Here is a 25,997-nt window from a genome sequence, read left to right on the forward strand (position 1 = left end):
TTGTAGAATATATTTATTAACAACCGTAAAATCTGGGGCCAGCCCGCTGGGGCAGCAGATAAGTACGCACGTTCCACTTTGGCAGCCCGGGGTCTGCTGGTTCGGATCCTGGGTGCGGACATGGCACCGCCTGGCAAGTCATGCTGTGGTAGGCGTCTCACATATAAAGTAGAGGAAGATGGGCACAGATGTTAGCTCAGGGCCAGTCTTCCTCAGCAAAAAGAAAGGGATTGGGGGCAGATGTTAGCTCAGGGCTAATCTACCTCAAAAAAAAATTTTTCTTTAAATAATCATACAATCTACTGTTATACAGATATGCTGTAAAATTATAAAACACAGGCAAAATAGGATACTTTTAAAGAATAAAATTGAGTCTATTTAACAGGAACTATGATAAGTTTTTACTGCTGTCCAGTGGCCTGCCCTGCCTCCCCCACGAAGACCACTAATCTACAAGGTGAAGGCAGCATCAACTATGCAGAGTTCTACTTCACCTCAACAGGAAATGAGGGAAGGACAGAACAGAAAGAAATCCTCCAGGGTCCTACTTCCTAGGAAGCATCTCACTGCCGATCAGGGGAAAAGTGACAATTAAAATGATATATTCCCAAGCCCTTCAGACTCCAAATTATGAAGAATTCCAGATTCTGAAATTCTGTCACACTGTGCTCAGAATGTTTCATACGGACAATCTTGCAAACTAAAGCTTTCAACATAGCCTGGGTACCTTAAAACATTTATGAAAAATCAATCCTCTGAACCGCACCAATCAGCAAAACTACTGCAGAGAGTAGTAGGCAGCCGCTGTTTGTCTGAGCTCAAGGAGAAAGCTTCAGGGTCACTGTAATGGAGGAAGGCAAGGTGGACTACACCTGGTGAGAAACCACACAGCTCAAGAGAAGCCCAGCAGAATGCTCAATCTTCAGACACTCAGTTTTTGTGGGGGTGGTCCAAGCAGACAGAGGATAGGCTTTGGAGTGAGAGAAAACTGGTGTTCAAAACATGGTGCTATCATACTTACTAGCTATGAGATCTCAAGAAAGTGAACGTCTCAATGTCCATGTATTTGTCTCTAAAATGGGATACCTAATATTCCCTTTCTGCAGAAAACTAGGAAAATTACTGAAGTAATCCATTTAAACTACCTGGCACAGTGAATGACACATAGTAAACATGGCCTTGTCCTCTCCTTTATTCCTAGGTAAAAAAATCAAATTCAAGAGTATTTACAAACACTGTGCTAAGTGAAATAAGCCAGACACAAAAGGACACATACTGCATGATTCCACTTATATGGGTACCTAGAATAGACAAATTCTTAGAGTAGGAAAGTAGAATCATGCTGACCAGCACTACTGGTGGAAGAAGGAAACGGGAAGTTACTGTTTAATGGATGCAGTTTCAATTTGGGATGATGAAAGAGTTCTGGAGATGAATAATGGTGATGGTTGCGCAACTCTGTAATACACTTAATGCTTAAATTGTACTCTTATAAATGGTTAAAATGGTAAATTTTATGTTATGCATATTTTAACACAATAAAAAAAATTTAAGACTATTTGCAGGGTAAATCAAGGGACAAATAAAAACTGGCAAAGGCCAATCTTAGAAGGCCTATAGGAATGTAAGCTGCAAAGTGTTTCAGCACAGTCTGTAGTATTTCCATTTCCCTTCTGGAATTGTTTCCTCACTACACAGCTGGGTCCAAAATAACACTGTCACTATGGGTGAGATGGCTATGCTCCCCTTTGTCAAGCAGGAAGAAACCACTTCTCCTTTCCACCCTGTGAGAGTGATACTCTGCTCAGCAACCTAGAAGCTTTGAGAAGTGGATGATTCCCAAGTCGTTTTAAAAGCTAGCACAACTCTGCTACAAATACGGGCAAGGATCAAACGTAAAATTAATGAAACTGTTATCTAATTTCACTTATAAACACAGACGATAATAATCCAAAATAGTAGCAAATCAAATCCAGCATGTTAATCAAAGAACAACACAGCATGACCGCTTCCGGTTATTCTAGGAATTAGGAAGTCTACATGACCATCTCAAAAGATACAAGGTCATTTGAAAAACACCAGAGTCTGGAAAGAAACAAAGTTCAGAGCATGGTAAAAACTCAGAACTTCACCCTGAGGTGTTGATGAGCCACTGAAAGTGTGGAAGAAAGACAAGGATGGAATGGAAGGACAGGGACGAGGGTAAGGGAGTGTGAAATAATTATATCTGCAGTTTTGAAAGATCATTTTTGCAATGATGAGGAGGATGAACTGGAGGCAGGGAGAACTCTGGGCATAATGAAGGCAGAGGAGACTCCAGGTTTCTGAGCTGAGCAACAAAGTTGATGGTCGTGTCATACCCTGAGATGGGGCATGCAGCATTGGGAGCAAGTCTGTGTGACAAGAGGAGTTGAATTCATTTGTGACATGTTGAGCTTTGTGGCCTTACGGGATATCAAAATAGAAATAACCTGTAGGCAGATGTCTGCTATCTGAAGTCCAGAAGAGAAGTCTGGGATGCAGAAGTCAGTCTAGGAATCATAAATGTGAATGAATTTCCCCAGTGAGGACATGCAGCATGCAAAGAGGGAAGACTAAGGATGGAATCCTGGTGAACTCCAATATGTGCAAGGGCTGGAGGAGGAGGTATCCATGAAGTAGATGAAAAATAGTTGCTACAAGAAAAGAACAACTAATGGAGGTTAAAAGCCAGTTAAGAAGAGAACTTCCCAAACGGGGGCTTAATCAAGTAAGAAGTCAAAGAAGATCAAGATGGAAAGGACTCTGGACTTGGCAATTCATAAGTGCATATGCAATTTCACGGAAGAAGCCAGACTGATATGGAATGAAGAGTAGCTGGGATGTTAGGTGGAGACTGAATGCAGGAAACTCAAAGTGGAAGGCAAAACTTACTAACGCAGCCTGAAAACTCGGGGGGAGGGGGGAGAAAGGTAGGTGGTGGTTGTTTCTTTTACAGTGGAGACACATGAGCATATTTTATAGACTGAAAGAAAACAACCACTGGGAAGGAGGAAATTACAAATGTAAGAAAACGTGTTTATAATTGATGGATGTAGGGTACACCATGGAGAAGATGGCAGAGAAGGAGTTGTGAGAATGCTAGAATGTGGTGGCCAAAGTCTGATCACTCAAGGACTGCCTAAATGTGATGTAGCAGACAGGAATGCACGGAACTAACTCGATTCACTGCTTTAAATCAGTTTTGACAGAAAGTTCTTTTGATTGGAACTGGGGTGGGTGTCAGATGCTGAGGTATGCTGACTGCCATTTGCAACCAATCCCCAGAAATCTTAACACAATTGGAATATTGTAATTGTCCATCACAAAATTTAAGTGCCTCCCTTATCATAAGCACCCAAATATTTGTAAAATAAATGGATTAGGCTGCCTAGGGTTTTTCTGGGGAATCGGAGAAGGAAAATTATGAATAATAAAGGTGGCAGAAGGGATATTAAGGAGAGGGAGAATCCCAGGGAAGAAAAATAATAAAGCCTAGCACCAGACTAAAAACATCCAGTGGAAGGAGGAAAAAGAATGAAAAACTTTAACTCTCATTTCTGCTTTTTATGATTATTATGATTATTTTTTATTAGCAACTAAAGAACTGGAAGAAATATCTTTCAAAGATTAAAAGCATCCTATTAGAGGGGCCAGCCTAGTGGCGCAGTGGTTAAGTTCACATGTTCTGCTTCGGCGGTCCGGGGTTTGCTGGTTCAAAGCCTGGGTGCAGACCTACGCACTGCTTGTCAGGCCATGCTGTGGTAGGCATCCCACAGGTAGAGGAAGATGAGCACAGATGTTAGCTCAGCAAAAGAGGAGGACTGGCAGGGGATGTTAGCTCAGGGCTAATCTTCCTCAAAAAGAAAAAAAAAGGCATCCTCTCAGAAACCAACAGCAGTAAAGCAGACTGAAAACACCAGAGGCACTCCCATTAGAGTCGGGAATAAGACAGGGATGGGGGATATTCCAATTGCCATTCTGACAAGACTTAGAAATACAGTAAGAAGAGAGAGAAAAAAAGAGAATGAAAAAAATGAGATATTATCATAATTTGCAAATAATAACTGCCTACTAAGAAAATCCAAGAGAATTGACTGGAAATTAGAAACAACAAGAGAAGAAGTGGCCAACTCTTACACAAATATAGAAAAAAATCTATATCTTTTCATTATATCAATCAGAACCAGGAAGAAAGTTTAATGGAAAAAGAATCAAATTCACAACTCCAACAAAAACATACAGTAATTAGGAGTGAACCACAAGACTTAAATGAAGAAAACAATAAAATTTTACTAATCAGCAAAAAGAAGGAAAAATAAACGAAGATAAATGGCACATTCCTATAAGGGGAAGATAAGAATAAAGACAAGTAAAAAAGAAAACAATGAACTGGGCAAAAAAAATCTAAAATATATGGTAAAAGATTATATCCATAAAAACTCTACAAATAATTAAGAAAAAAATACAAACACAAAGCTTTTCAAATGGGCAAAGTATATCCAATAGACAAACCATTCTATAAAACCCCAATAAACATAACAAGTTGCTCAATCTCATCAAACTAAGGATACACCATTTATAATCTATCAGATTGAGATACTTTTAAAAGATTAATAATCTCCTGTTTTTGGAGGGTTCAGGGAAACAGACACTAGCATAAGCTGCTTGCAAGCTTGGTACCAGTACCTGATACAGCATTTTGGCACAATTTGATATCTATCAAATTTTTAATATGTATAAACTTTGACTCAGCAAGTTCATCTCTAGGAATCAATTTCAGAAACATTAACACAAATATGCAAAGCAGTACAGAGTACATACAAAAATGGACACTACAGCATTTATTTTGTAAAAGAAAAACATTAAGAATAATACTAAATATCCATCGATAGGCAATTGAGTAAATTAGTTATATAGGGATGTGTACTATTTGCATAATTAAAAATAATAATGGATACACTTGCAATGAACAATCCAAAAATGAAATTAGGAAAACAATTTCATTTACAATAGCACCAAACAGAAGAAAAGGCTTCAAAATAAACTTAACCAAAAAAAGTGCAAGACTTGTACACTGAAAACTACAAAATAGTGTTGAAAGAAATTCAAGAAGACCCAAATAAGTGGAAAGACATCCTTTGTTCACGGAATGAAAGACTTAATATTGTTAAGATAGCAATACTCCCTAAGTTGATCTACACATTCAACGCATTTGCTATCAAAATTCCTCCTATCCTTCCGCAGAAGCTGACAAGCCCTGTTATGGAGTTTAAAAAAAAAAGGGCAAGGTGCCGGACAATATGTATAACTCTATTTTCTTTTTAACTTACATACAATGTTTGTGTGCAGATGTGTTCATATTAAGGGGAACAGGCCTTTCACCTTGTGCTTCATCCACGTCTGTATTATGAAACTTTCACAACAGGTACATATGAGTTTGTAGTTTAAGAAAGTCACAATAAAAAATTATGTAATATTTCAAATTTAAATTCCCAGAGAGACTGCCAGCCTGGAAGGAATGGCAGATTGTCTTCTGTCCGTGATTTGTCTGCAAAATGGAAAAGACATCCACATCCAAGAACATCTTTCGGCCCCAAGGTTACTTCCACGTCATCGAGCAGTGGAGTATCACTTCAGTGACAGCTGTCCTAAGAGGAGCAAGTTACTGACAACACTGAAGCTAGATGACAGGTGCATGAGGATTCTCTATAACATTCACTCTACTTTTGTGTAGGTTTGGAAATTTTCATAATACAAAGTTAAGGAAAAACAAAGAGGTGCCTTATCTTTGATCTTTAGGATCCATCTCTCCTTAATTACCCAGGAATCAGGATTAAGATTCTGACTAACATTCTGAGAAGAAGAGTCCCTCACTACACACCCCACCCTGAGGCCCTTCATTCCCTTACCTAAATTCTGCAGTGGCTAAAAAGAGGATCTTGCAGTGCAGTGATCTTGTACAATTACAGTCAAAGGAAAACTCAGCGATAAAACAATAACAAGTATTTGGAGTTGCGATGAGGGCGAGTCCAGCCTTCTGAAATACTGGGCTTCCTAAATAAAGGATAATGCAGGTACTTAAAGGGTTAAAATAAAAAACAGTTGTAACTAGTATGTTCACTATTCTCTCTTGCGGGAAATCATCAGTTTCATCCTATGACGGGCACAGCCACAAGGGTCGTTACATGTCTGCAGGTCCCAGGTAAATCAGAGGGAAAAGGCTTTTCACTAGGGAATCAGCAATTCACAGGAAAGGGGCTCAAGGTTTCATTTACGTTAGGGCTTAACGTTAGACAGGGTGTTCCCGTTCTCTGTGTTTCTCTCAGGATGAAACGTTTTCCTCTGACTGCAGTACTAATGTGTTCCTGTGGGTTGCAACAGAAAATGGATTTCTTACCATGGAGCCTAGTAAAAGAGCCTGACAAGCTGATTGCCTTTCTCCATCTCCTTAGAGTAGAGCCCAACGCTGGACACAGCACAGGAACCCGGCAGGAGGTCTATCTTCAGGGCCTGACTGTCCCCACCTGCTATCCTCACTTAGAATAAACACTGGCTGCAGGAGAATTCTTAGTTCTTCCCAGGACTGGGGAGCTGACTGGGGGAAAGCACTTAGCACACGGCCTCTCAGGAAGCGGTCCATAAATTTGGCTCTCCCCACTACATCTCTCATCCCTTTTCCTGCATTCTGCCTTTCACTGACTTACCTCGTCATCCAGCAAAGAACAATTAACTCTAAAGCCACGTCAGGCTAGAACACAACAGAGCTGCTCCAGCACCGATGGAGGTCTTTTTCTCCCTCCACAAAGAATCAACTGTAGAGGATCCTGAATAGCTCTTCCAAACACTTTCTGACAAATACAATTTGCAAGCTTTCAGCTTTGGAGTTATCCCAAACCCTTCAATTATTTACAAGGGGATCAAACACAAGCACAGAAACACAACAGACAGGTTTCACTTAAGCTGGGCTTTTGTCCTCTGGGGTTCTGTTGTTGCTCAGTTTTGTTTTAAGTTCTACCTTTCAATGAGGTGGCTGGCTACAGGGAATCTGCTCAGACCTTTGTTTAATGTGTTCTTTCAGGATCTGGAAAGGGAGTCATAGTCCCTGCCAGGTCTCAGTTCCTCCATCTGTAAAATGACTGTCTGATGATTTGCTGGAAGCACCTACATCACAGTGAAAAAAGAGGCAGGTAAAAGCAATGTGATTTTATCAAAGAAAGCAAGTAACAGTGTAAAGAGGAGGCAGGAAGGGGCAGAAGAAACCTCTCTTGTAGGCTGAGCCCCTCCTCCTCCATTCCAGAAGTTCATTCATGCTTTCAAAAACACAATCACTGCAGCCTTGCCAAAAAATAAAAAATTATACACGCCTACACACTTAATGAATTCACTTATGAAAAATAGGCCAACTTGTTCAAGCACAGAAAGCTTAAAGGCAGGACAGGAAAAACAAAATAGATTTGCTGCTCTAATTTCTTCTAACTTCCAGCCTCTTGGAAAACAAAAGGCCCTGAGAACTGGCAATAAATTCTCAGCTCTGGGGAAAAGCAGCTTATCCTGTACTACCTCCTACTCATATCCAATTGATTTCAAATTTCAAAAGTAGGCAGGACCACGTTCAGAAGAATAAACAAAGAGGAAGGCATGAAAATGAAAGTTTATGATGAAACTATTTCAAATGAGGAATTCACTACCCAGTCAAAGGCAATGATGAAAAACAAAAGACAGAGAAAAGCTAACATTTATCCAGTCCTCTATAAATGCTCCACTAGGATCCACATTCTATTCTATCTAGCCTAGAAGTGCAGGATCTCATATCACGACCCGAAAGTGGTTTAATTGCTGTAATTAGGGCTTCTCCCTAACTCAAAACCACTGAAGAGGAATTATGAAAGGTTTTAGGCAGAAAGGGCCGCAGACGCCATCCTGTGCTTGATTTCTCCTGTCTTATCAACACTCTTATCACTAGCACTCACACTCAAGTCTGGGAGCTCCAAAGCCCAGCTCTTTCTGTGGCACTATGCTTTCTTCCCAGGCCTGGAGAGAAGTAGGAATCAGAGTCTAGAGGCATGCCAACTGAAGACAGAAAATCACGCTCACATTTTTATCAACCTTTACTCATGACAACCCACCAAAATGACAGAATAGAAGTACAGAAGATTCTTTGCAGGACAACCTAGAGAATTCAGGTACGGAGAACCCAAGTGGTCATCAGTAAAGGAAATTCTTCCCCAAACACAATTTTAGAAGAAGAAAAGAAAGAGAAAGCCGCGACCCAGACTGTGCTCCAAGGGGGCTACGGTGGAGTGAATGCTCATGCACCCAGATCCTAAATAAGTTCTAGGCTCCTACGGGCAGCTATGAGGCATGAAGGGATTGGGACATTGGGACAAGTTGGAGAATGCAGGTAGACAAGGGGGCTGCCAAGGGAATAGCAGAAAAGCTGTGTAAACAGGTGGGCAGGGCAGGGGAGGAGCATCTGTGAAAAATCCAGGCTGGGTCCCCTTTGCATATTAGGCTCAGTTCTGTGATAATTACAGGTTTGCATCTCACCACTAGACTATGAGTAAGGTAACCAAATAATTGATCATCAGCACAGGGGAACTTTGAGATTCAAAAGGAGTACTATTAATAATTATATCAAGACAACAGGCACAAACTGGGGCTGTGCCAGGCAAATAGGACATATGGTCTCCCTAGGGATGAGCTCCTCAAGGCAGGAACTATGTCTTATTCCATGTTGCCAAGACCAACTAGGCTCTCAGTAAATGCTGGCTGAACAACTGAGGTGACTATTTTCTTCAATAATTCCAAATTCGCCAAAACAAATCTGCGTGTTATTCCCACCAGCGCCACCTTGTTGCAAACCAGAAGGCACTGTTGTAGCTGTGCATGGCAGGTGCATTCCTGTAAATGGAGGTACATGCTTTTTAATTGAAAAAAAGAAAGGCAAAAACCTCTTGAAGTGATCTTTGACATGAACCTCCACATCCACAGCCAACCAAAGCTCTGCCCTAAAGCCGGGCCCCACCGCACACATTGTGCCCTTCCATGCTCACCCTGTCCCCGGCTGGGAAAGCCTGTCAGACAGCCCGGGAGCTCCGGCGACAGGTGATGCCCCATGCCGAGAGCCGAGAGCCTTTTTTCATGAGGGCTGCTCCACCTTTGGCCATTCTCTGGCTTAGTAACTCTAAAAAAGATCATCAGTCTCGACCAGCAGATCTGCACACTCTGGTCTAGATGTTTACAGCAATACTGAGAGTCACAATACACAAGGAGGAAGGTTCTAAAACTTGTTCTAAATCCTTTCCTTACGGGAGTCAGTTTTTCATAAGTCATCCGCAGGGAGGTACTAAACAAAAGCCCCACGATCTGTTTCTTTTCTGAGGAGAAAATGCCCAGAAAACACTAGTGAGGATTCTCCGACAAGGGGGTTTCAGGGAAGGCCAGAAACAAGCTGCGAGAGGACTTAGCCCTGGGCTTCGGGCCTTCACTTCTCTGAGACTGACAGCTGTGAGTCCTATTAATGGATCTCCAGCACCCTTCTCAGATTTCACTGGTTTAATCCAAGCTACCAAATAATTCTAAGGAGACCAGCCCAGAAACTATTCAGGTGCCTCTGAGCAACTGCTGCAAGGTACTCCCACACAGGGGTGAGCGTGGGGGTGGAATAAGAGAAATGGGGCGGCATCTTTGGCCAGACCTCAAGGGGCCTTACATTTTTTGGTTCCCATTATCAGATCACACAGTAAGGATATAATATGAATTCTCATTTTTATAAATCCTGGACTTCTTTTATAAACAACACAATTGTATTGCATTGTAACATGCTCCATGTTGCACTATACTTTGTGTTAGAAGTACTAGTTTATTAAAGGTAAACATTTAATGGAAATGATCTGGGCCTCTCTCTTTTTCTGAAAGGCTCTGTTTTCATGTGGATCTACAACGGAGAGCTAAAAAGGTATCATTTACAAGCATAATGCCTCAGATGTGTGCAGACAGGACTTCCTTAGGCCAGGGTGATTCAAAGTTCCAAAATAGTAGGCACTGTAGAGAAAATGAAATCAATTTACTCTGTTGAGGATTTACTGTCTGCAAAGTACGAGCTCACGTCAAATTACTCTCAGATGCCACTATTAATTTTGGTAATAATATCTACATTCCAATGCCAAATGCTCAAATTATTACCCAACTTTCCCCCAACATTCCAACAATTTACTCCCCACCTCACTGTCTCTCACCTCACTGAACCTCCTATTTGTCCCCAAGTCAGCTTAGACGTCACCATAATTTTTTAACTTTCCAAAGGGCAACCTGGAACACTCTAGGAGCCTGCTCAAAAACCTTCAACACTTCCTCACAGCCTGTTTAAAAAACAGCTTAACTGCCTTGGTGTGGCATTCACACTGTGAGGACCTGCACCAATCTCTTTTTCTAGGAAGCACAGCTCAGGTGAAGAGTCTGAGTTCTGAACCCAGAGAGCCCAGTTTCAGATGACAGCTCTACTACTTACCTTCCCCTATTAAAGGGGAATTACACCAGTAACTAACAAGACAGCTGTGAGGAATAAGTGAAATAACTTGCCTAAAAGAGCTCAGCACTGGCCTGGTACATAGAACCGTCCACTAAATGTTAGCTATTTTCATTGTCCTCAGCTTCCTTCATTTATTGAACAAATATTCAAGTACTACTGTAGCCCAGGCCCTGTTCTAAGCGCCTGGCTTACAGAGCGAACCATAGTCCTGCCATCCTGGAGCTTCTACATGAATGGGGGAAGGCAGCACCCCGTGGCTTCAGCAGAATGACCCAGTCAAAGTGTCATCTTCCCCAGCCTGGGCCAGCCCCCACAGCTTTGCTGAGGCACCGTTTCACCTTAAACGCTCACTACTACCTGCCAAAATTTTGCCTATCCTTTAAGATCCAGCTCCTGGGACATCACTTCCCGGAAGCTTTTGCTAGGCTCCTCCCAAAGAAGGGAAGCCTGGACTCAAAGAGCACTCAGTCTGCCTCTCTCTTAACTGGTTAGCTCTGACATAAAACACGAGGTCTTCATATGCAAACCACATCTACTCTGCCACAATCACTTGTTTGAAGGCAGGAGTATCATTTTCTCTCCTCAACAACTGGCACATCTTAGCTTCTCAAAAAAACATTTGTGAAATGGACAAGTAAATTTTTAACCTAATTATTCTATCTTCATCCTATGAGTAAGCCAAAGAACCCCAAGAGAAATGTGGACTATAAAGAGGTCTCAGGAAAGAAAAGAAATAGCTTTAGAGGCCCACATAATACCAAGAGTTCAATGATTTATCTTAGCTAAGAAATTATGACGTCTCTTTCTTTATACGACTATTTTTTTCTTCTTAGATGGGGTTAGTAAACTGGTAAACTTTTCATGGACTGGTGAACTTCTAAGACTTGCATGCTTTTACACCAGCGAAACAAAAACAGAAAAAACAATTTAGGCCTTCCTTTTCTTAGTGTTAAATTTTTACCAAAAGCCAAGAGCGGAAAAAGCACAGTACAGAACAGAAGGATTTGTACACTTGTCCAGAGGACCTCAGACTGATGTGGAATATGCTCTCAAGTTCATGGCCAAACCAGGACAGGAGAAGGGTGGCTGACAAAGCCCAGCCTGAATCGGTTCAAGTACCACCTCTGCCCAGCAGGGTCAGGAAGTCCTCGTTTCCCCTCCCTCGTGGAAACCTGGGGGCAACTGTGACCACTGCACCAGAGTAAGGGCTATAGGTGGCTTCAGAGCCTCATAGCCCTGACACTAGGACAATCCAATCAGATAACAAATAACCCTTAAAATACTCAAAGTACCTTTGATTTCAGATAAGGAACATTGCTGTATTCCAGACAGGTGGAAGATCAAATGAAAGAAACATTTCTTTAATAACCATAACACAACTGTAGCAGATTCCCCAGCACTCTGCAAGCAATAGGCCCACAGCTGAAGGAAAGGATGAGTCTGTCTGGGGAGAGGTTTTTCTGATAACTGAGAACTGATTCCAAATGCCTGAACTTTCCATTTAGCTAATGGAAATCTCCTAAAATGTACTAAATGTGTCTATTACAGAGAATATTCTAGAATTCAGCCTTTCTTAATGCTTCAGCGTCATCATTACAAACACATTCACTGCACTGAGCTGAAGTCCAAGAGTTTCTTTCCAAGATCCTACAAGGCCAAGCAGCAAATCAGAGGAGGCCTTCAGTAATACTCAGGCCCTTGGTTGTCTTCTCCTACCTTCACTTGCTGCTGAGACACTGCCGGAGATACGCTCTCTCCACAAGTTTTAGTTTGGGAAGTGGCAAAGTCTGGAAGGATAGAGTTGATAAGGTAGCCTCTAGCTGTCCTGAGCTGGTGTCGTATATCCTTTGAGCCGATGATTCTAAAAGGTTGGTTCCAGAAAAAGCATGGGCCTTCCAGAAACATTACTGTTCAACTCCTCCTCATGTTCATTTATTCAACAAATATTTATGGAGAGGCCACCATGTCCCAAGTACTGTTTTAGGCAATGGAGATTCCATAGTTAAATGAGACAGGTAAGGGCTTTGCCATCAGGAAACACACATTCAAGTGTGGGGACTTCTAGCTAGGGGTAAAGGGACTGGCTGCGGCGGGAGACTGCTTAGCCAGGGAGGTCAGGGAAGACTTCTGAGAAGATGAGATTTGAGCGGAGACCTCAGTGATGGGGCTCAGAACACCAAGATCTGGAGGAAAGCCGACCAGGCATCAGGAAGGCCTCACAGCATGTTCTAGAGACAGAAAGGCCAGGGTGGCTGGAGCAAAGTAAAAGGCAGCAGGAGTAGGAAGAAGGCCAAGAGACAGAGTCCATAGGTACAAAGTAATTTACACTATAAGGTAAAGTTTCTAGTTTTATCCTAGGTATAATGGGAAGACACTAGAGAGCGTTAGGCTGAGAACTGATGAAATCCAAGGTATAATTTTAGAAGATTATTCTGAACGCTGTATGCATTGGAGGTTCATCACAGCCAACCTTGTTTTTAAACTGTGCTGACGTGACAACAGTGGACAGTGATTAAGAGTGCAGCCTCTGGACCCAGACTCTCCCACTTACTAGCTGGATAACTTTGGACAAATTGTTTCCTCTATTTGTCTCAGTTTCTTCATCTGTAAAATGGAGATAAACATGAATATCTCATAGTTACCGGTCTAGTTTCAGTTTTAAAGGCAAAAGCAAAAGTAAAGGTATCCAAGTATCTAAATGTCACTAGTAATGCAAGAACTTACCCCCAAGAAGCCTCTAGCGTACCAGTCAGTCTTCACACATACTCTCGCTCAGTGAAGAAATGGACAGTTGATACAATCTTGTTAACAAAGTAAAAAGTGTCCCTCCTTTTTATTGTGGGAGGCTACTACTAAAGCAGGAGAAAGAAGTATATCCAAAATGTGAACCAGAATTTAGTGTACCACTCAGTAGGATATGGTTTCTTAAAGATGAAGACAATCTTCTCCTGGCTAGGAAAGGTTTCCCTTCTCTAAAGAAAAATAGCTCTGTGGCTACAGTTATTCATGCTGAGTATTTGAGCAACATGGTGGGGTCCCACATGCCTGATTGTTCATTACCTAACAGCTGCAGACAGAATCTAATGAACCTTAATGATCCGTGGGGCTCTCAGCCTGCCAGGAATCCTCTGTCACAGAGGGTACACAGTTTTGAGAACAATCAGGAAGCCCAGCTTTCCCCTTCAAAAGGGGTCTAAATGTAAACATATAAAATTTCTTTTACAATCTCAAAGCTACACTTTCTATTTCTAGATTTCCTTCACTGGGATCTTATATGCTACAACACTCATGATTTTTCTATTTGCAGTTTTCTGGGAACAAATCACAATTTAAAATCAAGTTCTTAAATTACTAACAAAGGTTAGGATGGATGCCAAGGCATTCATCCAACCAAAACTCATTTTCCGGATTTATTGGATAGGAAGGAAACAAGGAAACTCCTGGCTTATTCCCAGGTGTCCCTCCCACTGCCTACCCCTCCTCACTTTATCCTCACGAGATGAAAGTCACCTACGGGATTTAGAGGCCCATCGGAATCCTCCTGCCTTATAGGGACCATTTTTACAAATTCATCCCACAGCCAGTCCCTCTCATAAAACTACACTGTATTAGGATACGACCATAACAGAGGAAATTGTCAGTGATTTTTTTTTAAATGACAAGGAAGATTAAACAAAAAATACAAAGAAAAAGAAAAAGTAATCTCAAATATAGGTGAGCAGAAGATACTTATTATACAATTAAATGTAATTAAATTTAATAAGCAGTTACTATATGCTGAGTCCTACTGTGCAAGCAAGGGGTTCAGAGACAGAAAGATAAAATGTGGCCCTCACCTGCAAAAATATTAATAATATAGTTGAAACAAGTATGCAGATGGCCACAATATAAGACAAAAAACGTGGTCTGGAAAAGTGAAGTGTGTCTGTCCTTAGGGCTATGGGAGCACCAACCACTGTACAAGCTACCTCAACCAGGAAAAATCAGCACAGGCTTTACAGAGTCACTGCATTTAAGAGGAGCCTTCAATCAGTAAGGAGTTTGACAAGGCCAAGAAGAGACAGTCCACACAGACGAAAGAGGATGGTGGTCGGGTGAGGAGATACCGATGGACTGTAGCTACAGCATGGAGGGAATACGGTGAAAGAAAAGCAGAGAATAGCGTATTTGGGACAAAAATATTAGAGGGCTTTGAACATGATGCTCAGGGGTTCGAGCGTTCGCGAAAGAACGCAGGCAGCAGAGAACTCAAGGCTTCTGCGCAGGGATGAACATAACTGATCTGTGTTTTAGAAAGCCTCCTTGGCCTGGAGATGGAGACCAGGAAAGCTACTTTGACAATCTGGGGAAGAGAAAAGTGATTGTCTGATGCCTATATTAGATGGAGACCAGAATGAAAAGAAAGGAAAGAGTCTGAAAGATACTTCAGATAAAATAATTGGTGACATTTTCTTTATGCATTTCTGCTATTTCCAAACAGGCACATGGTCTTAAATATGGAAGGGAAACGCAAACAGAATTATTTCAGAAAAAAAACTACTAAAACTTTTGACAAGTGGATTGTGTATATTGGGGGAGGGAGGTTTGAGAGACAGGAAGTTGAAAATTAACCCCAGACTTCCACTGATGGTATCTAATCACACCTCAAACCTAAACAGGAATAAAGGTGGAAAGGAGGCAATCTAAGGTTCATCCACCATCTTCTCCTAATCAAACAGGAAAAGGGAAAACCAAAGATATTAAACCTAGTTCAGATTCCACTAACCCAAAGATGGACTAAATTACTCTGCAGTGCTCATGAAAATGTGGTTTTCTAAGCAAAGGACCAAGGTAAACAGAGGGACGTGTAAACAAAGTGACAATGTGATATGGTTATCAAACAGTTTCCAAGTATACTTAAAGTCACTTTTAAAGTGTCCTTGAATGCCAATAATGCATATGTTAATAAATTAGTTCTATATTCTTTAAAACATCCATTAGATAACATTATTGCACAATTTAGCCCAAAGTTATCATGGTTTGTATTACTACATTCACTAAAACTAAAAGGAAAAATACTGGGGCCAGCCCTGTGGCTGAGTGGTTAAGTTCACATGCTCCACGTTGGCAGCCTGGGGTTTGCTGGTTTGGATCCTGGGTGCAGACCTACACACCACTCATCAGGCCATGCCGTGGTGGTGTCCCACACAGAAGAACTAGAATGACCTACAACTAGGATATACAACTGTGTACTGGGGCTTTGGGGAGGAAAAAAAGGGGAAGAGGGGGAGAGGAAGATTGGTAACAGATGTTAGCTCAGGGCCAATCTTCCTTGCCAAAGAAAAGGGAAAAATACCATATTTCTTCTTAGCCTGTAAGTTAGTTCTCTCATATTAAGTGTACTATTCATCCCTATTTTGCTATCACCACAAATCTGACATGTTGGATTAGGAAACTTTTCAGTTCAAAAGCCAACAGACACACATAAAAGAGTACAAACACAGGTTTCCCCCACTATCCGAAATTTTGATTTATGCTGCTTCACTTTTACAAAAGACCTACATTAGTACACATTTTCGCCAACGTAAAGAAACCCAAGGAGGATTTTGCTTTTACAAAAAAGGTGAAAAGTGAAAACAGCAGTCAGCGTTTGTCTCACATCGAGGCTAAGCAGTCAATGAGCTTCCACATGAGCTTCAGAATGAGCCACATGAGACACAGCAGACCACGAACCTCAACCTTTGCCATTGAGGCAGGCGGACATAGAAGAAAGTGCAGACGTTAGTGACCTGCCTGCCCTGATGGATTCCGACGGTGACCAGATGTTAACAGATGGTCCTCTCACGCGCTCTCCTACACCCAAGTCTCCAGTACCTCCCCGACCCCAATCTCCAACAACTCAGCCTAACACCATCACCACCACCACCACCTCTCAGCCTTCAATGTGCTGTCTTCCTATCTAAGTGAAACTACACTGTACACACTACATTATTTCTACTTTCTATAGGCTGTGTTTTTATCATATCATTCCCGCTTTTGCCATATGGTAGTGCTATTTTAGGTTTTATGTGTTATTTGGTATAGTTTGGTAGGTTAATTTTTGGGTCTAGGAACACTCAAAACTTTTCCCACATAAACTAGTGGTATGGTTGGCCCTCTGTATCTGCAGGCCCAACAGCCGCGGATTCAACCAACCGCAAATCGGAAGGCCTACAATGGTTGCATCTGTACTGAACATGTACAGTACAACTTTTTTTGTCATTATTCCCTAAACAATACAGTATAACAACTATTTACATAGCATTTACACTGCATTAGGTATTGTAAGTAATCTAGAGATGATTTAAAGTATGTGCGAAGATGTGTGTAGATTATACGCAAATACTACACCATTTCATATAAGGGACTTGAGCACATTCTTGAGTATATTTTGTTATCTGCAGGGGGTTCTGGAACCAATCCCCCCTGCAGACACCAAGGGACGACTGTAACTGCTTCTCTGCTTGATGCCATTCTGTCTTAGGAAAGGTTTCACGGGAACGCTCTGCTTGCAGATAGCGGGGGAAAGCTGTAAAACTGGATAAATCTGAATAAGATTGTTGGGTTGTATCAATGTCAATATCCTGGTCATGATCTTATACCATAGTTTGGCAAAATGTAACCATTTGGCAGGAGCTAGGCATTTGTACAAGGGATCTCTATATTATTTCTTACAACTGCATGAATCTATAATTATCTCAATTTTTAAAACAGGGAATCGTTTAAAAAAAGAAAACCAATAGGCAGCTCTGTCCTATGAAACCTATTTACTTTGGCTCCACAACAGACATAACAACAAAATGGGAAGCTTTGGAGCTAAGTGCTGAAGGTAAAAGCATAGAAATGTGTCAGATTCTAAAAGCGGTGACTACAAAGTAAAAGGGAGAAAATAAGAGAAAAATAGTGAATAAGGATTCCTCTGTTTGCAGCTTTACATACAGTCCTGTAGGCAGGTAAGGCCAGTATCCTTACTGCTCTCCATTTTACACACAGGGAAGCAAAGGCTCAGAAGTAAAGTGATCTGCCCAAGTCTACACAACAGAGTCAAGTGCTCACAACTCAGTGGAAAAACATTAAAAGGAAAAGTCTAACTTCCTACTAGGACAGGAATGGGGAAGGAGGTGTAGGAAGGCGATTGGCAGATGGCAGACTAAATGCACCAAACTGATATTATCCAAGCAATATCATCTGAGCAGCATCGAGGGTCATGGCCTACCAAAAGGCTTCATGTTATGAGCTATGGAGGAGACTCAGTTAAAACCCCGCCCAACACCACAGGCTGCAAATTCCCATCTACAACCGAAAAATGAGTGATGCTGCTAAGAGCAGAACACCGGCCCAGGCAAAGCCCTGAAGCCCTGACTGACAGGTCTCTATAATGGCAATATATAACGCAAGCTGGCTTTCACTTAGATTATTCTCATTGGACTATCGAAAAATCTCAAGTGTCCTTCTATGGATGAATAGATAAAGAAGATGTGGTATATATATACACAATGGAATACTGCTCAGCCATAAAAATAGACAAAATCGTCCCATTTGCAACAACATGGATGGTCCTTGAGGGTACGATGTTAAGCAAAATAAGCCAGACAGAGAAAGACAACTACTACATGACTTCACCCATATGTGGAAGATAAACAAATAGATGGGTAGAGAGAACAGATTAGTGGTCACCAGAGGGGAAGGGGGCTGGAGGTAGGCGAAAGGGGTAAAAGAGTATGGTGACGGATAAAATTTGGACTACTGGAGGTGAGCATGATGAAGTCTATTCAGAAAGTGACAAATAATAACATACACCTGAAACTACACAATCTTATAAACAATTATCATCTCAATAAACTTACTGGGGGGAAAATCGCACGGAATACCATAGGCAGAAAAGGTTAGGGGTTTTTTAATTTATTAGATAAATTTTACTGAGGAACAACTCTGTGCCAAGGTGTTACAGATAAAATTACTTAAAAAAGCAAAAAGGTAGGGGCCAGCCCCAGTCGTGTAGTGGTTAAGTTCGCACACTCTGCTTCGGCAGCCCGAGGTTTGCTGGTTCAGATCCCAGGCACAGACCTACACACCACTCATCAAATCCCAGGGGAGGCGTCCCACATATAAAATAGAGGAAGATGGGCACAGATGTTAGTGCAGGGCCAACCTTCCTCAGCAAAAAGAGGAGGATTGGCAGTGGATGTTAGCTCAGGTCTAATCTTCCTCATAAAAAAAAAGGAAAAATGTAGACATTGTCTGAGAAAGACAGGCATTAATCAAATCCTCACAATATAAATTAAGCCATGGTAAATGTTACAAAACCAGCCCTGGTGGTCTAGTGGTTAAGATTCAGTGCTTTCACTACCCAGCCCAGGTTCGTTTCCTGGTCAGGGAACCACACTGCCCATCTTCAGATTGTCACACTGTGGTGGCTGTACAGTGCTGTGACACTGAAAGCTATGGCACTGGTATTTCAAATACCAGCAGTCATCCATCGTAGACAGACTTCAGCAGAGCTTCCAGACTAAGACAGACTAGGAAAAAGGAACTGGCCCACCACTTCTGAAAAACTTGGCCATGAAGACCCTATGAATAGCAGTGTAGCCATGTCCAATAGAGTGCCAGAAGAGGAGAGGATGGTGCAAAAAGACGGGGCAACATTCCTCTCTGCTGTACAGGGGGGCGCTAGAAGTGCTGTACACCCAACGGCATTAACAACAAACAAAATGCTACAAGGGAAAGCTTTGAAGGCATATAAACTGAAGCTCTGTTCTAGTCTGAAGGTCAGTAAGTAAGATTCGATGACAGATCAAAACTTGTGGAACATAATGTAAGTAAACAAAAATTCAACTGAAAGGAAAAGAAAACAGAGCTGTGAAAAACAGAGAATTAGTTCTAAAACAAATAAAACTCTGACTACCCCATGCAAGAGAAAAGAAGTGACAGAAAAGAACAGTGCAACAGTGCTGAACCACATTCTATATCCACTTTTCTTAACCACACTGCATGACCCAGCGCAGGATCTGAGCCTACAGCTTGCCTTATCTACAAAATCTATAGTCTAGGCATGGTCCAATTCCCACCATTACTTTTATTTGTACTTGCTAAAGGACACAGCAAAGAAAGACACAGTAGGGGACAGACTCCCAAGGGCACCAAAAAGCCAACTCTCAGAAAGTCACTAACAACTCTTGGAAAACCACTGGGGAGACCATTACAGTTGTTAAGACAGAGAAAATAGGGGCTTTCTAAAGCCCCAGAGAGCACTTCTCAATTGAGTTTTTTTTGTTTTGTTTTATTTTGGGGAGTAGGGAGTGGGATGCAGAACCTCCAGCAGGAAGAGATCTGCGTCATGAGACTCCAAATACAAAACACAGTCCCTTCCGTCCAGAAGCTCATACTCTAGTGGGGAGGCCACACACAGATAACATCAATACAATGCGAAATGAGATAAATGGGCTTCCTTGCTTTCAAGTCTTACAAGATGTCCCAGGCTCATCTTGAACAATTCCTACCTAGGCCTGGAATGAGCCATTTCTCGAAGGCACTCCAATTCCTTTTCCTGGGAATTGCCCTTTCAAATTGGTTCTGCGACCTTCTGACATGACTTGAAAGGGCTCCTACTGGCCAGATATGGAACATCAAGAAGACGCTCAAATGTAATGGGTTGAACATAACAAATACGTTTAAATTCATTAGTTATATTAATACTAAGAAGACCCTCTTTGGTCATCTTAGGAGGCTGGCAGGCACCAACTCATGTTCTGAAAATTGATAAAGGAAAGAATGAAGCAGTCAAATTGCCTTTTCTACATAGAATGTATTTCAGAGTAGCCCATAAACTGATGAGGAAAAGTTCTTTACAGAAGACTCACAGCCAATAAACAACAAAATTAAAGGAAATGACAGATGGAAAACTGTCCAGTTAATATCTAATGAAACAATCTAGGCAACAAGCATCATTTGCTACTAAAACCATTAAGTGAAAGGTTGGATGGGAAACATGCAACAGAGGGATCGGTTACAAGACCTGAACCCACTGATCAATCTTAGTATCATCAAAAGTGGGACAACCAGACAATATGGGCCTGCTAATGTGACACAGGTGGATGACGAACACACCAGCTATGAAGCATTAGTTGCAAAACAAGAACTGAAGCTAACCAAATGTCTAGAATCAGATCTAACTACCAACTTTCTGTAAATAGAACAACATGCTAGATGACGCAATGACACAAAAAGTGCAATCAGTTAAATTCAGAATGAGGGGGATTCTACAGTTTCTTCAACAAATATGAAAAAAAGGTGAGTGGGGGAGAAACTTATCAATTTTAACAAAAACGTAAAGGTAACACTGACATCATTTGAATCCGGATTCAAACAAATCAACCATAAAAAGATGTTTTTGAAACAACTGAGGATAACCGAACATAGTTATTAGGTGCTACCAAGGAATTTTTGGTAACCTTGTTGGGTGTGATAATGGCATTGTGGGTATTTTTTAAGTCCTTATTTATTTGAGATACATATTGAAATATTTACAGGTAAAATGATATGACACGTGGAATGTGCTTTAAAATACTCTAGGAGGGAAAAAGCAAAGAGAGCTCAGAGAAACAAGACAGACAGAATGCTAAGAGTTGAAGCTGGATGATGGGTATGTGGGGATTCATTGTTTTATTCTCTTCACTGTTACGTATATTTGAAAAAAATCCATGACAACAGGTTGGGGAAAAGATACAACCCTTATGCATGGATAACCATCACAACGTTGTTTAAATGGTGAAAACTTGAAAACAACCTAAATCTCTAGCAACAGGATACAAATTAGGTAAATCATTACACATAAAAAGAAGTATCATGAGACCACAGAAACGACCATATTTTAACAAAAATCTATTAACTTTTTACATTGACTAAAACAAAACAATAAACAAACAGGCTGCAGAACAGCATGTACACTGTAATTGTAATGCGATAGATGCACAGAGAAATGCCCGGAAGGATATCCACCAAGATGGGGGCATCTCTGGGTGGTATTATATCAGGCAAGTTATTTTCCTCACTGTTCTTTGGGAACTTCTTATAAAGGCATTCACTCATATATAATTGTAATTTTTAGAGAGGGGGTTAATATTTTTAGTTTCTCAAATTTAAAATGAAGTTGAAGATATGGTTCTTATGGTGATGAAATGGCGTAAAATACTGAAAGCAATTATCACAAGACCTGGCACATACTCAGACATTCAAAAAATGTTAGCACTCTTCATTTCTTTTTCACATTTGAAAACCACAATAAAAGCAACTGCTTCTTTTAAAAAACAAACAAAAACCCTCACTCCTGCGAATCCAAAACCCACATACTTCCCTTATCTTCCTTCATTTAGTTATTTGTTGACACCTAATACATGTTTCATTTTAAAGTTTAAAACAAAACTCAGTCCTCATTAGCACATCTCTATAATGTCCCTTCTGAAACAGATATTTTCTAAGTACGATATTATCTACGTCCTTAGGTTATCTTTTCATTTTAGATGTGCACTGATCATTTAATCACATGGGTTTTTTACTCTCAAGGAAATGCCTGGGAAAATTCAGCATTCTCCCAGGACTAGGCTTCTCTGTAATTTCCTATGAAGAGGACTGAAGGGGTTGGTGGGACACGGAGGGATTCCTTCATACATGGAATCCCTTCTCCTCTTCTTGCTCCTTTTTTAACAACTGAGACATCATTTGTATACCATAAAATTCATCCCTTTAAAGTATACAATTCGGTAATTTTCAGTATATGCACAAGATTGTGCAGCCATCACCACTATCTAATTTCAGAACATCTTCGTCACCCCAAAAAGAATCCTGTTACCCATTAGCAGTCATTCCCCATCCCCCTCTTTAGTCCCTGACAATCACTAATACAATTATAATTCTTAATGAGGCTGTGTTGTTAGTGAAGGGGATAGGAAGATGCAATACGTTCCTTTATAAGTCAAAAGATCTCCATTCTACAAGGCTTGAAATACATAAAGAACATGCTTCAACTCCACACATACCAGTATGCACTGGTGAAGATAAACAAGCATCTTCCTCTTGAATTAGTCCTCCTTCTAGTATAAAGCAGAAACCAAATCAAACAGCCAGATCTGGTTTACTCTGACTGTACTGCTAATCAACTCTAAACATTTGGTCATGGCATATTTCACAATCTTCTCTCTCAAAATTCTGAGGCAAAAACAAAACAAAACAAAAATCTAGCAACCATCACAAAAAGAGAAACTAAATGTAAAAAAAGAAAAGTGGTAATTTAAGTCATTAAGAAAAGCTAAATTCATACCAATGTTTGCTCATTTAGCTGGCAAAACTTATCAAAACAGTTCATGTATTAAATGCAGTAACAGATTTTCTACACATTTTTTAAAAATCTTTTTAGAGCAACTAGATGAAAACTTAGGGGAAAAGTGGGACTGAAGCAGTTAAGTACGCTTAGTGGATCCTAACTGAACACTGCTTGGGTATCACTCATATTTAAAAAACGAAAAGTTACTTTACTATTACCATAATTCCCAGAGAAAAATTACAGAGAATCACTGTGAGTTAACAGTGATTCTCTTTAATTTCAGATATGCAACCATGCTCCTACCAAAGGCACTGCTTTTTGCAACAAATTCAACTTTTGTTTATTTCTTCATGTAAGCAGACAATAAAGATAACATATCATCCCTATCATATCCTGACCACTATCTTCTCAAAAGCAGAAGAAAATTTTTAAATTTCTGTTTATAAAAGCAATATATGACTACTGTGGAAATTTTAGAAAATACAGGAACACAGAAAGAAAACCTGTCATCTATAATTTCATCATATAGATTAATATCACTAACATTTTCAAATATCTCTTTGCAGATAGTTTTTTTACACATCTATACATAGCTGAAATCTTGCTGTATATAAATTTTGCACCTGCCTTTTTCATTTCACATTATTCCATGAGCACTTCCCCATGTCACTGGTAACTCTCTATGCAAACATGCCACAGAAGACATCACCTTCTGGACGAATGTATGGAAATCGTTGCAACACGTATCTCTTATATTCTCCTGATACTGGGCATCAGAGACTTTCCCAATTTGAAAATCACTATTTCTAATTTCAGGTTTTTTTTTTTTTTAGGAAGATTAGCCCTGAGCTAACATCTGCTGCCAATCCACCTCTTTTTGCTGAGGAAGACTGGCCCTGAGCTAACATCCGTGCACATCTTCCTCTACTTTATACGTGGGATGCCTGCCACAGCAGGCTTGATAAGTGGTGCGTAGGTCTGCACTCAGGATCCGAACCAGCGAACCCCGGACCACTGGATCAGAATGTGCAAACTTAACCGCTGCGCCATCAGGCCAGCCCCTCAGGAGATTTTTTAATCATCATGCACACAGTTCTTTCATGGACACACATCGTATGCAAAGAGGCCACACATTTTGGTTCCAAAGGACTTGGTTATTCTCAAGCAACCGTGATGCAGAGTCACTGCCAAAAGCCACATTCTTGTCTGAGAAACAAATATCATCCATATCATTAGGACTTTGGAATGAGCAAACCATAGGCCACAAATTCTTTAAACCACTTAGAAATGAAAGGCCATGCCCTCAATCAGTCAAAGAGCATTCTCTCCTATCCTAAACTTGCAATCAGAGCCCTCCCCTGGCCTCTAATACCAAGAATGTGAGGAGGAAAGACTCATTTAGTTTGCGTGTGTGTCACTTTGGTAATGGCTCTTATATAGCTGATCTTGAATTTCTACTTTAAACTCTCTTCTCAGGCGGACCAGCATCTCACAAAGGTTACCACAGACCAAAGGATCCAAGAAAGAAAGAAGACAGCTGCAGCTCCAAGCCCAACAGTGCAGGCAGCCAACCTTCCAGAACAGCAAGGTAGGATGTAAAGTAGAACCAAAGGCTTTTAGGGCCCATTTTCAATTACCTACCCAGCCAAGTAAAGACTAACAGAAACTTCCAATTCTTGGGGGCCGAGTGGTTAAGTGCACGTGCTCTGCTTCGGCGGCCCAGGGTTTCACCGGTTCAGATCTGGGCGCAGACATGGCACCGCTCATCCAGCCATGCTGAGGCGGCGTCCCATATAGCAAAATCAGAAGGACCTACAACTAGAATATAAAACTATGTACTGGGGGGCGTTGGGGAGAAAAAAAATTAAAAAAAAAAAAAAAAAAGATTGGCGACAGATATTAGCTCAGGTGCCCATCTTAAAATAAAGAAACTTCCAATTCTTTATCTCTGTCCAAGAACATATTACTTGTTAAAATCAACATAAAACAATTTTCTCTGTCAAAAACTTTCAGTGTCCAAATCAGGTATTAAAACAAAATCAGCCAAAAAAGAATATGAGTTTGATCTTGGTGTATCATTCATTTTAAAAATAAGATTTCTTATTTATTTAACCTTATCTGCTGTTCCACTATATCAAGCTATTTCCTTCTGATCTCAGGTACCTAGAATCATTTCTCTCCCTCCCAAAAGGCCCTTTGTTCTTAGTAAGAAATAAGTAAATGTTTTCTTCCTAAACATGGTTCTAAGGTAATCAACACTGTTCTTCTGGCTGTCAGAAGAGAATGCTAGTCCACTCAAAATCCCTACATCATGTTTTTCTTATTTACCTGTGGACACCAAGCCAGTTCCCAGTCACAGTGATAAGAGCTTAATAAGAGTGAAAAGATCTGCTGAACTTTTTTTGTATTCCTTCTATTGAAAATTTAAAGTCACTACCCATTACTATTAGCCCAGCAGGAACTCTAAGATTTCTTTTATTTTTCTTACCATACTCCCTAAGCAAAGTGATTACAGAGTGAAGTGACCCAGAGGCTGAATGAGGGACCTAAAGGCCTTGACATTCTACAGACATCCATTCAAATTCCAGTCAAACGCTATGTGCCCTAGAGGATATTACTTAACCTTGAGAAGTTTCAAGGCTAACTAACCTCTTGGAAGTGGGGTAAGATTTAAGAATAATACAAATAAAAACGTACTATTATCTCTCACACACAGCACGAAATCAAATATCTGTTGGCTATCTTTATGATGTTCAGACAGTTCCTTTTCCATAATCTCCATCATCATTTATTCATTTTGGCAAAATATGCAAAGTAAACACTTCTAATTCACTTTTGACTTCATTCAAGCAAACTCATCTTTCTCTTTCATAGTGTGTCCACCAAGTGCAGGCTAGTATCTTCCCATCCAAGTCCTTTCTGATTCGTGCTGCTATGGATTCTCTTTTGTTCTTTACTAGGATCAGTTTTATGCTCATTTGAGTGCAGTTTCTTCCCACACTGAAAAGCTTTTACGGATTCCACAGCTCACTTACACAGCTAGTCAAATGATGTGTGCAGTGACTTGAAGCCTCCCCCTCACTACAGCCTGGTTCGGAACCAACCTCC

Source organism: Equus quagga, chromosome 4 (assembly GCF_021613505.1).
Source record: "Equus quagga isolate Etosha38 chromosome 4, UCLA_HA_Equagga_1.0, whole genome shotgun sequence".
Taxonomy (NCBI): Eukaryota; Metazoa; Chordata; class Mammalia; order Perissodactyla; family Equidae; genus Equus; species Equus quagga.